This window comes from Danio rerio, chromosome 25 (genome assembly GCF_052040795.2).
Source record: "Danio rerio strain M-AB ecotype USA chromosome 25, GRCz13ab, whole genome shotgun sequence".
Lineage (NCBI taxonomy): Eukaryota > Metazoa > Chordata > Actinopteri > Cypriniformes > Danionidae > Danio > Danio rerio.
The window spans coordinates 15,977,561-15,990,595 of NC_141045.1; the positions used below are offsets into that span (position 1 = coordinate 15,977,561).

At 34.6% G+C, this 13,035-nt stretch overlaps 1 long non-coding RNA gene across 6 annotated transcripts in view; it reads right to left on the reverse strand.

The window, feature by feature from the left end:
• LOC137489337 (uncharacterized) overlaps positions 1 to 13,035 on the reverse strand; it is an 83,862-nt gene that overhangs the window by 43,118 nt on the left and 27,709 nt on the right. Inside the window, exons 3-4 of one of the 6 annotated variants that reach the window (XR_015526365.1) lie at positions 11,615 to 12,454; positions 8,939 to 11,545 (exon numbers count right to left, since the gene is read on the reverse strand). The exons of 4 other annotated variants lie outside the window; for them this stretch is intronic. This is a non-coding gene — a long non-coding RNA (uncharacterized LOC137489337). Of the gene's footprint in view, positions 1 to 8,938; positions 11,546 to 11,614; positions 12,480 to 13,035 lie in introns of those variants that run through there. One more of the 6 variants, XR_015526366.1, reaches the window with a different exon arrangement.

The window sequence follows — 13,035 nt, forward strand, 5'->3', positions numbered from 1 at the left end:
GGCCTCTATATAAAGTACTTATTAAATGAATAGTGAGCATGTAAAACCCAGACCTAAAATTACCTTTTAACTAAAAAGATTAAGACATTATTTCAAATTAATTGAATTAAAGCAGGGGTGCCCAAACTTTTTCTTATGAAGGGCCAAAAAACAAACTTGTTTGAGGGCTGTGGGCAGAAATTGACTGTATTAACTGTATTACAATAATGTTTCCATGAGTGATTTCTTAATATTAGAAAAATAACTACAAAATATTGCTTTAAATTATCGGGCCCACGGGCCCTAGTTTGAGCATCTCTGAATTAAAGGGTTAGTTCTGCCAAAAATGAAAATTGTCCTTAATTACTCACTCTTCCTTTGTTCATCTTCAGATCATAAATCAAGATATTTTAAATGAAATCTGAGAGCTCTCTGACCCCCAGCAAGAGTCCTACGAGTAACTCATTCATTTATTTTCCATTGGCTTAGTCCCTGATTATCAGGTGTCGCCACAGCAGAATGAACCACCAACTATTCCAGCGTATGTTTTACACAGCAGATGCCCTTCCAGCCGCAACCCAGTACTGAAAAAAACCCATACACTCTAACATCCACACACACTCATAATTACGGGCAATGTAGTTCATCCCGTTCACTTAGACTGCATGTTTTTAGACTGTGAAGTCATGGGAACACAGGAAGAACATGCAAACTCCACACAGAAATGCCAACTGGCCCAGCCAGAACTCAAACCAGCGACCTTCTTGCTGTGAGGTGACAGTGCTAACCACTGAGTCACCGTGCCATTTGTTCCTTTTTTTGAACTGTCCCTTTAAACCTTTATTTCCCTCCCACACAGTAAATAACAACATGTTTGCATGGTTTACCCAGAGTTTAGCAACAGCTTTGATTGATTAATGAAGTCCATTAATTACCCCACATCTGTCAGACTTGGAAAAAGAACAGATAGCGTTGACGGGGGACGACCGTAACCTCGTGTTGTCCTGTCATGATGCTATTGATCGTGGAAATTTGTCCACGCAGCCTTGGCGTGCCGGTCTGATGGATGTCACTGATGATGCTAACACTGACCCTGTGTGCTCCGGCTGATAGCAGCGGCAGCAGCAAAGATGTTCAATCAGTCGACGCTTCACAATGTCAACCAACACAAAAAAAAAAAAGAAAACCCAAATGGGATGTTTTTTTTCCTGACAGCCATAGTGTCAGTCTTTCAAGGTCAAGCTTAACACACAAGATCAGATGTGATGCTTGAATGCACATGCCCTTGCCCCAAGCAAAAACGTTGATATCTTTAAAGTGTCCTGGAATTTCAGTGGTTTCCTCATTGAGACCTTGAGTTATACACTTAAGACCTGCTCCCTTTTGTGAAAGCAGTACAGTAAAATTGGAGAGTACTCCCTTAAGGGATAAAGTTTTCCATAAAAAGACAGAAAGATGTGGGTGTTTTAATATTTATAATGGGTTCATTTCGTACTACATGGTCGTTGAGTCCTTAATTCTGATTGGCTGAGGATGACTAAGGGGGATCTGCACTGCTAAAACAGTTTTGTATCACTAGACTCAACGAATTCACTTATTTCAGAGCCTAAAAATTACTAAATTAATAAATAAATTAAAACAGATTTGGATGAGATGTGGAGGAAACTAGGACTACACAAATTATATGTTCTTCAAAAACAACATCTGAAGAACAGTGTCTTTAAGTGAAGTTTATTTCTAAACTAATTTTGAGAGGATCATGTGCTTATGATTTCTTGCAATTGGCCTGCATTATCCAACATATGATGCACCAATCAGACGATTCCTAAGTTCCATATAACGGCCGTCCCTTTTTTTGAAGAATCCCCCCTTCCACCCCTACTCCTCCTCCTTTCCTAGATGGGTGGCACGGTGGCCCTGTGGTTAGCACTGTTGACTCACAGCAAGAACGTCACTGGTTTTAGTCCATACCAAGCCAGCTGATGTTACTGTGTGGAGTTTACACATTCTCCCTGTGCTCACATGGGTTTCCCACGGGTATCTCTTGAGAGCAATCACTACCAGTTCATTAGCAACTACAGCAGGGGAGTTCTCGAGATCTACCTGAGCACCTTGCAAACGGAAGGGAGCCCCGGGCTCGAGGATCTTAGGGCTCTTTCCCGAAACAGCATGTCAAACAAGCTTTATAATCAATTCTCAGCTAAGTGTGAACTTTTAAAAAGTGGCATACTTGACTCAGATTCATTCATTCATTTTCTTGTCGGCTTAGTCCCTTTATTAATCCGGGGTCGCCACAGCGGAATGAACCGCCAACTTATCCAGCAAGTTTTTACGCAGTGGATGCCCTTCCAGCCGCAACCCATCACTGGGAAAGACTCAGATCCATTAAGATATTAAAAACTGATGCACATCCGAAATGTAGTGGCCACTCAGCTGTGCAATGTTTTCTAATAATTTCTGTAGCCCATCAATTACTAATATCAATTATTAATTTTTTTAGTATACAATTTTTTAGAATACTTAAATATGATTGGTGGATCTTCGATCATTTCCTAATATGTCATTGTTCATAGCAGCAGAGCAGCAAGAATTATAGTTATAAATATAACTAAATTGATAACAGCGTCAATGTCAGTAGAAAATAACAAGCAAATCGAGCAACATTGTCAGAACATTGTCAAACATTTTGGAAGGATTTTGACAAAACTATAAACGTATTTTTTATGGGGTAGAATTTCCTTATTCCAATCATCACAAATACTGCAGAAGACTCATTGGAACCCAAGATTTCCACAGATATCAGTCAAGTTTGTTGAAGGAAAAATCATGGTTTGGGGTTACATTCAGTATTAGGGTTGGGTATCGCTTGGTTTTTTTTCGATACCGGTGCTAAATCGATACTTTTAAAACGATACCGGTGCCAAAACGGTGCCTGAATCGATACTTTTTAGTCACAAAATGACGGTGAATGACTCCTAAAAAATATTTTATTTGACAAAATATTTTTAAAAATCTTTTTAATAGAACAATATAATTACAGATTAAAGTAAATATTAATTCATATTGTATTACATTAATACATTTCATTTGATCATTTGTTGGTTAGCATGAATTTAAGATTTGCATTATGAAATTACATTAGCTTACTACTAACCTGTGGGGGGCAGGCAGGGGCCACTTACTATTAGGAGCACATTTTAACATGTACATCACAAAATACTTAAAACATTATTCAAAGTCATTTTTGTTCATGCATCACTCTGCAGTCTTCATAAGCAAGATAATTAAATAACTTAAACTCAAAATAATCTTCCTTGTTCATTTATTTGACAAGTGACTTTGTACTGGTGTAGGAGAACACATTTCTAACATTCAAGTACATCAAGGCACATTGCTGCACCTGTAAACTTTAACAGACAGGCCTACAGTTGAAATCAATATATTTTGCCCTCCCATTCATTTAAGATAATGTTTCTGAAAATGTTTGTGTTTCCTAAAAAATAATTATACTGGAGTCATAATAAGTCCTATTTCTTATTGTTTATTTCGTGAATAAAAGCCGTTTTTAATTTTAATAAAAATAAGGTCAGTATTATTAGCTTCCTTAAGAAATATTTACTGTATATTTTTGATTTACACAACAAATCAGTTACAAAATCATTTGACTAATTATTTAAACTTTCGTAGTTTGATTAAGTCTAAATTACACTTTAATCTAAATAAAAGACTATAAAATACTGGGACTGAATACAACTTGCAAAATAACTAGTAAAATATTATGCACTGGCTGTCACCTTGTGGAAGATAAAGTAGATATTAGAAACGAGTTAAACTATTGTGTTTAAAAATGTGTTGTAAATAAATCCTGTGTTGAAGACGGAAATCAAAAATGAATGAAGGCAAAACTAAGTGAGTTGAATATGACTTACATGAGCGTGACTGAAAACTACATTTGATCAATGTGTTACATGTTACATCTGTTCTTTGGTACTTGCCGACTGTTTGTAAATTCAAGACTGCATCTTTTTATTACCTGTGTCAATTTGGGCGTCAACTTCTGACGAATGCAGGGAACTGATGCTGAAAAATGCACCTGCTTGAGAATCCTTGCTTGTAAAATACACTTTAGAATGCTTAGTTTAACCAAATTGGAAGAACGTAATCATGCGCCGTGATCTGAAGAGCGTCGCTTTGCTTTCGCTCCCCGAAAACCAGGCTGAATGTGTTGTACTGCGTGAGTTGCGTGCGTCTGTTCCCTAGCGACAATAACAAACGCCTGATATCGCCTGTCCGTATTCCTCAAAGTTGTTTAGAATTAAATGTTTAGTGATGCTTTTACACGACGCATGTGCCTTTTTTCATGCACTCCTTTGATGCTTTTTACGTTTGTGCCGCAGCCCCGGAATTAGGCACCGAATTCATACGCTGATTTAATACCGGTACATAACAGTTACCAAGGTATCGGTGCTATAATGGCACCGCTGGGTTTCGGCACCCAACCCTATTCAGTATGGGGGCGTGCAAGAGAGATCTGCAGAGTGGATGGCAACATCAACAGCCTGAGGTATCAAGACATTTGTGCTGCCCATTACATTACAAACTACAGGAGAGGGCAAATTCTTCAGCAAGATAGTGCTCCTCATACTTCAGCCTCCACATCAAAGGTTCTGAAAGCAAAGAAGGTGAAGGCGCTCCAGGATTGGCCAGCCCAGTCACCAGATATGAACATCAATGAGCATGTCTGAGGTAAGATGAAGGAGGAGGCATTGAAGATGAATCCAAAGAATCTTAATGAACTCTGGGAGTCCTGCAAGAATGCTTTCTTTGCCATTCCAGATGACTTTGTTAATGAGTTATTTGATTCATTGCAGAGATGTATGAATGCAGTCCTCTAAGCTCATGGGAGTCAGACACAATAATAATTCTTTTTCCACTGCACTATGACTTTATATTCTATACTGTGTAATATTTCTGTTAAGTGACCAGATGTTTGTCTAAGCAAAGTCAGACCTTACTGTCCTTATTAAATAATTCAAATTCAAGGCATGATTATATTTTATTTAGGTAAAGTAAGCATTATCTAAAGGCCTTTGCTTTTCATTTAAGCCACTTCTGATACCAAGTGATCATCTAGAAGTCAAGTTATTATTTGTTGTTCCTAAACCTTGGATTGGCGACAATAATTTTCTCAGTTAGTGTAGGCTTAATTGTACCATCATTTACTCACTCTTCACTTTTTTAAAACCTGTGACTGTCTTTCTACTGTTGACCTTTAAAGAAGTCATTTTGAAGAATACTGGAAACCAGAAACCCTTGACTTTCATAGTATTTGTTTTTCCTACTATGGAATTCGTTGGTTCCAGGTTTTCAGCTTTCTTCAAAATATCTTCATTTGAGCTAAACAGAAGAAAGAATCTCATAAAGGTTTGGAATCAGTTGAGGTTGACAAAATAGTTAGCAAATGTGAATTTTTTGGGCGAACTATCCCTTTAAACCTTGTTTCTAAAACTGAAAGAGTTATCTTATGTCATTCTTATGGAACATTATTATATCGCTTGCAGAATGATAACATACAGAATGTTTCTATATTTTTGCGTACCCAAGAATGTTCTTGGGGCATGTTTTGTGTAGTGGTTTAACAATGATACATTTGCCATGCTTATATTCTCTGTATAATACCAGTAACTCTAACCTTGCTTTTCTGCATGTCCCTTATTCTTTCTTGTCCTTTCTTAATCCCTGTAACAGTCCTAATCCTATGTCTGATCTTGATCCTGACAAAATCCTAAACCTATCCATCTCTAATCTTAGAAACCAATTAATGCTGTTCAGTTCAATATCACATGGCCAAAATCTGCAACATATACATATTCCAGGACCACAAACACAATCAGATAAGAGGTTTACTTATATGTATTAATATGTATATGTTTTGTTATTTTAGATATACAAAATTCTATTTTTAATCCCTCTCTTCACCAGTCCCAGCTTTGAGATGTTGATTGAACTAGTGAATTACTGGTAGGCCAAGAGTGAGATTTATACATTTTAATGGTAACCGTTATTTTATAAACCATTGTATTTTAATCTGAAATCATTTGATGAAATGTGGAGAAAACAGTTAGATCTGTAATAGGCAAATCTCAGTTTTTAAAGGTTTTGGCTCCATCTTGTGGAAGTATGCATGCATAATCCAAAATATCAAGTAGTACTGGTCACACTTTACAATAACATTTCATTAGTTAATGTATTTACTAACAGGAACTTATTATGAGCAATAGTTGTACAGCATTTATTAATCATAATTCACCATTTACTAATGCATTATTAACATCCAAATCCATATTTGTTGACGTTGAGTAAACAGTGAACATTTATTTTCAGTAACTAACGTGAACAAATACTGTAATAAATGTATTGTTCACTGTTTGTTCATGTTAGTAAATGCATTAACTAACATTAACTAATACAATCTTACACAGTGAAACCCAAAACATTAAGCCAACTCAAACTGTTTGAGAAAACTGATTGCAACAAACCATTCAAGTAAAAAAAAACTAATCCAAATGATTACTTTGAACTTACTCCATTAAAGTAAATGAAGAAACTTGAGCACTGTAAACCCTGATAAATGAAGAGAACTCAAGCAGAAAACCCAGTAAGTTAAGGCAACTCAAACCTTTTGAGGAAATCGATAGCAACAAACCATTTGAAACAAATCTATATGGAGTATCGTGAACTTACTCTATTTAAGTTGTGGTCATGAGGACTGTTGTGTTTTACAGTGCATTGTAACGTGTTACCTTAGAACCATCTACAATTCACGATTCAATCATAATTGATAGATTTGGTTTGTGCTTGCTTAATTGCACTTAGCTTTTTAAAAATGTATCTCATAATTTTTCTATCTGTGAGTTTAATTATATAAATGGATGTTAAATGAATTTTCTTTGTTTTGTTTGTTTGTGTTTAGGTCAGTTTACACTTGACTGAAGTGATGTTTTCATCATGCCTGTGTTCACGGTTCATGTTCAGCATACCGGTAGTTTAAATTAATGTGATAATTAATTTAAACTACCGGTTTATCATTGTGGGATGTTGAATGATTTCCACCGTGCTTTGTTGTTTTCTAAAATAAAAAAAACAAACAACAACCTTTCATTAATTTATGCATTCTTTTGGGGGAAAAAAGTGAATGTGCTCACACTGGGAATATTTCAGGAATGTGTCATTAGTACTTCTTTATTGCAAGATCTCACTCCCTAATAATACATGACATTATGTTTTAGTATTAGCTGATATGGCTGTTGATGATATGAATTGACTTTATTAAGGATCTGAATTTGCCTTGGCTCATAACACATGCCGCAGTCATCACATTTAACTATGCATTTACAACACACACACACACACACACACACACACACACACACACATATATATATATATATATATATATATATATATATATATATATATATATATATATATTAATTTTCATTTGACTCAGTCCCTTTATTCATCAAGGGTCACCACAGTAGAATGAACCGCCAACTTATCCAGCATATGTTTTACACAGCGGATGCCATTCCAGCTGCAGCCCATGACTGGAAAACACCCATGCACTCTCACATTTACATACATACACTATAGCCAATTTTGTTTATTCAATTTACATATAGCGCATGACTTTGGACTGTGGGGGAAACTACAGCACCCAGAGGAAACCCACTCAAACCCAGGAACAACATGCAAGCTCCACACAGAAATGGCAACTGACCTAATTGTGACCTTCTTGCTTATTGCAAGTGTGCTAACAACTATATATATATATATATATATATATATATATATATATATATATATATATATATATATATATATACATGCACATACATACATATACTGTGTGTGTATATATATATATATATATATATATATATATATATATATATATATATATATATATATATATATATATATATATATAAATTAATAATAATAATAATAATAAGTAAATAAATACTCCATGAGTTAAATGTGCAAATGTTTAAAACAGTAACAAGAAATATCTTTACTACTACTACTACTAATGATGATAATATAAATTATTGTTATTATTCATTAATCAATTTCAGTTATTTTATTAATAGGCATTTTTCTTTCAAATTATTTAATGGGTTTTCATTGTATGATTCAATAAAAGTATAGAAATCTGGTTTAAGATAAGTTATATTTTTTTCAGACCACTAGGGGGAAACAGAACTCCATGATCTAAACAAGTACTTTTAAACTTTATTGTTCCAGCTAGTTAGTAGCTATTTGATAAAACAATATCATATAACATTACATTTATTTTCATTTTTTAGCATCATGCATCATGACAACCAAACACATTAATTTTCTATCGTAAATATATACACATTTAGTTTGTATATAAATCTTTTTAATCAACATTTTAATCACATAGCAATAAATTACAAAAGCATTATATCACCATAACTATAGAACTTGTTCACACTTGCACGTTCAGTTTATAGACAAAAATAATAAGTTTATATTAAAACATGGAATAATTTTATTTAATTTCTTTAATTTAAACATGAATAATTATTTAAATTCCTATTTTTAAAGGACACATATGAAGATAATAAAAATGTATATATAAATATTCAAATAAATGTAAATATAATATAATATTATATATTGAAAATATTTACATTTTAACTTCTAAAACATTTGAGAATATTTTAATAATATAAAATATAAAAAGATAATATAAAAAGTGTAATGTGTGTGTTCTGGCAAATGTAAAGTCAGATTTAAATCAGAAATAACATCTAAATCAGACGTTACACCATTCTAGTGCCACAACTCATTTTCTCTTTCACTATTTTTATAATATCAGTATTGCTCTGTTTATGCTTCAAGATGTGCACACTAGAGGAGCAGATCACAGTGAAGAAGACACAGATGGGGGACTTTAATATTTCATTCGGAAAAGAATCAATAATTCAAAGAGCTGAGAGTAAAGTGGACACTCATAAAAGCCAACACGACACGACGAGCAGCGCTGAGGTCAAAGATCAGTCACAGAAACTAGCCTGACTTCTTACTTACTATTATAAAACACGCTAGCGGGGTGTTAAACCGCTAGAAACATGCTAGCAGTGTGTTAAAGAATGGAAACAGTGTGCTCATTCATGATAGAAGCAGGCTAGCCATGTTAAAATGTGTTAGCAGTGTGTTAAATCATGCTAGAAAATTCTAACCACTTGCTAAAGAGTGTAGCTTTATGTCGCCAGGCATACGCTAGCAGCATGTTAAAATCATGCTAGAAACATGCTACAATTGGGCTGAATAAAGTTAGACACGTGGTAGTAACATCCAAAAACATGCTAACATCATCAAACAGAAACATGATATAACAGAAAAGCAGGGTACTTATTTATGCTAGACACATGCTAATTGTTACGTTATTAATAGTAAATCATGTAGGAAATATGTTAGCAGTTCCAAAAAAATTGGCTAAACTATGGTCAAAATGTTACAGCTATGTAAAAATGTGAACAATGTGCTAAATACAAATCAAAGAACAACATAACTCAATCCCTGTCAAAATTCATTATGCCAGCATATTGTTAGCATGTGATTTAGCAGATAGCTAATGTGTTTCTAGCATTATTAAGCACACTGCAAGCATTCTTGCATTGATTTTTACAATGTAATTTAACACACTGCTAACACACATTTTAACATTTTTCTAGCATGATAAATTAATAACTTTTTAACATAAAGCATGGTTTTTGCTTGAATAACTGTTAATATGTTCGAGCCCACTGCTAGCACATATGAAAAATACTACATAAGCTATCATGTCATGTGCATAACATGTGGTAAAACATGCTAGTAGTGTTAAATAATGCTATTAACATGTAAATACATTTTATCAATGTTATAAATCATAGTAGTTTGCTAATATTGTGCTTATTTGTGCTAAAATATGCTACGTTAAACATGGTAGGCCTATTATGCTATAAACATGCTAACCATAGCTAAAAACATGTTAGCAGGGATAAGCCATACTAAAACCTGACTAAATCATATTAATAATGTGCTAAATACTCACAGAGCAAAAGATAAGAACACTGAAATAGGGAAAAATAAATGTCACTTATTTTAAATACAGTATGGATTGCTAGTGTGTTACTGCGAGTCCTGGATGCAAATTAATGCTAATAGCAAGTAAGCGATAAAGTAACCTTCTTTTACCAGTAAAAAAGCTCAATTAAAACTGTAACCAGCGCAATTAAAACACAGAAACACTCAACGACTAAATCATTGCTATAATTTCCAGCCCGTCCTGTATCTGTAGAGAAACTCTCTTTGGGCTTTCATCCTGAAAATAGCTCTCAAAATAATAGTGCTCACATTTGTTGTAAGACCAAAATATTATGAAAGTCTAAAGAAACATTCTACATATGCGCTCATGCTAGAATTGTGCTAATTATGTGTTTATGTGTGGTAAACATGCTAAAATGCTATAATTCTAGAAACATGCTAACAAGTTAAAAACATGTTAGCAGTGTTAAATTATGCTGAAGTATGACTGCACTGAACTAAATCTTGCTAGTAATGTGCAAAACACTGCTAGTGTGTTAGTGTGAGTCCTGAATGCAAATTAGTGATAATAGCAAGTGATGAAGTAACCTTCTCCCTGTTGACAAATCCAGCTTAAACCAGCCTAGGCTGGTTGGTTGGTTTTAGCTGGTAGACCAGGTTGGTTTTAGAGGGGTTTTGGCCACTTCTAGGCTGGTTTCCAGCCATTTTCAGCCTGGTCTTAGCTGGTCAGGCTGGGAGATGACCAGCTAAAACCAGCTTGACCAGCCAAGCTGGGAGTCCAGCCAAAACCAGCTATGTCCTGCTTAAACCAGGCTGGTCAAGCTGGTTTTAGCTGGATTTCGTTGGTAATTTTCCAGCCTGACCAGCTAAGACCAGGCTGGAAATGGCTGGAAACCAGCCTGGAAATGGCCAAAACCCCTCTAAAACCAGGCTGGTCAACTAGCTAAAACCAGCCAACCAGCATAAGCTGGTTTAAGATGGATTTTTCAGCAGGGCTTTTACCAGTAAAAAAGTTAATCTGTAACTAGTTGAGTGCAATAAAAACACAAACACTCAACGACTAAATCATCGGTATAATTTCCAGCCCTTCCTATCTGTACCTCTCAAACGCTCTCTGGGATTTCATCCTGAAAATAGCTTTTCCAAAATTACAGGCCTCGCATTTGTTGTAAAACCTAAATGGTTATGAAAATCTGAAAAAAAAAAAAACATTCTATTTATGCGCTCATGCTAAAATTATGCTAACTTTGTGCTTATGTGTGCTAAAACATGCTAACAAATTGAAACTTGTTAGCAGTGTTAAATCATGCTTAAGTATGACAAAACTGGACTAAATATTGCTAATAATGTACTAAACACTTAGAGCAAAGGATGCAAATAAAGTACTGAGTCACCTGAGAACCCGTCCTGCCACTTGACCAGCTTGAAAGCTTACCTGCCAACACTCCCATTTTTCCCGGGAGTCTCCCGTATTTCAGACCCATCTCCCGCATTGATCTATCTCCCAGAAAACTCCCGGAATATGTAGATTATTGTTGTTTAGAAACTAGATTATATAAATTTGTATTTCCACACCTCACATTAGTTGTAAGGCCAAAACGATTTTATATGCTCATGCTAGAATTATGGTAACATTGTATTTATGTGTGCTAAAACATGCTAACCAGTTGAAAACACATTAGCAGTGTTAAATCATGCTAAAGTATGACTGCACTGAACTAAATTTGATTTAACTTGATTTATTGATAAACGAAAGCTAGTGTCTGCTTGAGTTCTAAATGCAAAACTACAGTTATAATAATAATAATAATAATAATAATAATAAGTAACCTTCTTTTAAAAAAGTTTGAATGAAACTGTAACCAGTTGAGTGCAGTTAAAACACAAACCCTCAACGACTAAATCATCGTTTTAATTTCCAGCCCTTCCTATCTGTACCTCTCAAACTCTCTCTGGGCTTTCATCCTGAAAATAGCTTTTCCAAAATTACAGGCCTCGCATTTGTTGTAAGACCAAAACAATTATGAAAGTCTAAAGAATCGACTAATTAAAAGGTAATTTCGTCTCATCAGATCACAACCGCTCCCCCCTTCCCCAAACATGCCGTCTCCCGGCCCTCCCCCGTCTGCAGTTGGGGTGGCCCATCACGGCCTGACATTTAAATGGGCCGATGTTGAACACATGCGGAATGATGGGACTGAATCAGATGGAGCTTCCCGCTGGGATGATTAGTGTGCGGTTACTCAGCCACATTGCTTTCTCTCAATCAGAGCGAGGCGTCTTCATTTACATGCGCTGGCTGCTGTCATTAGTGCTTATGCAAAGGAGGCGACTGATTCTGGGACCGGCTCACCTGCAGCATCAAAGGCACGCTTAGTCTGGAGCAGAACACACACACAAATACACACAAATACACACGCACAAGTATTGGAATATTTGTGCTCATAAGTGTGGTAAAGTACATAATAATAATTATTGTGAATTAAATACATTTGTTTATTTTTAGAAAATAAACACATCTAAGATGTACATCTATATTTTGTACAATAATATAAGATAATATACAAGTTAAAATATGATAAGATAATATTATACACAAATTATCCTATATAAAAATAATACTTGAAGTCAAAATATATTTAAAACAAGGAAATAAAAGATTTTAATCTAGTAATTGAAGTTTAAAAAATTTAATTTGGTGCGTCAATATGTAAATGTAACTATTTTATTATGAAATATTTTTAAATAAGAAACAAAATCTAGTTAATAATAATAATACATTTCATTTATAGTGCGCTTTTCTCAGACTCAAAGCACAAGGCATACAGGCCAAACAGTAACAAAGCAGAACAATAATAAAACTGTAAAAACTGCACAATAAGAAAATAAAATATGAACAACAAATTTTAATAATTAAAAGTGACAAAAATATTC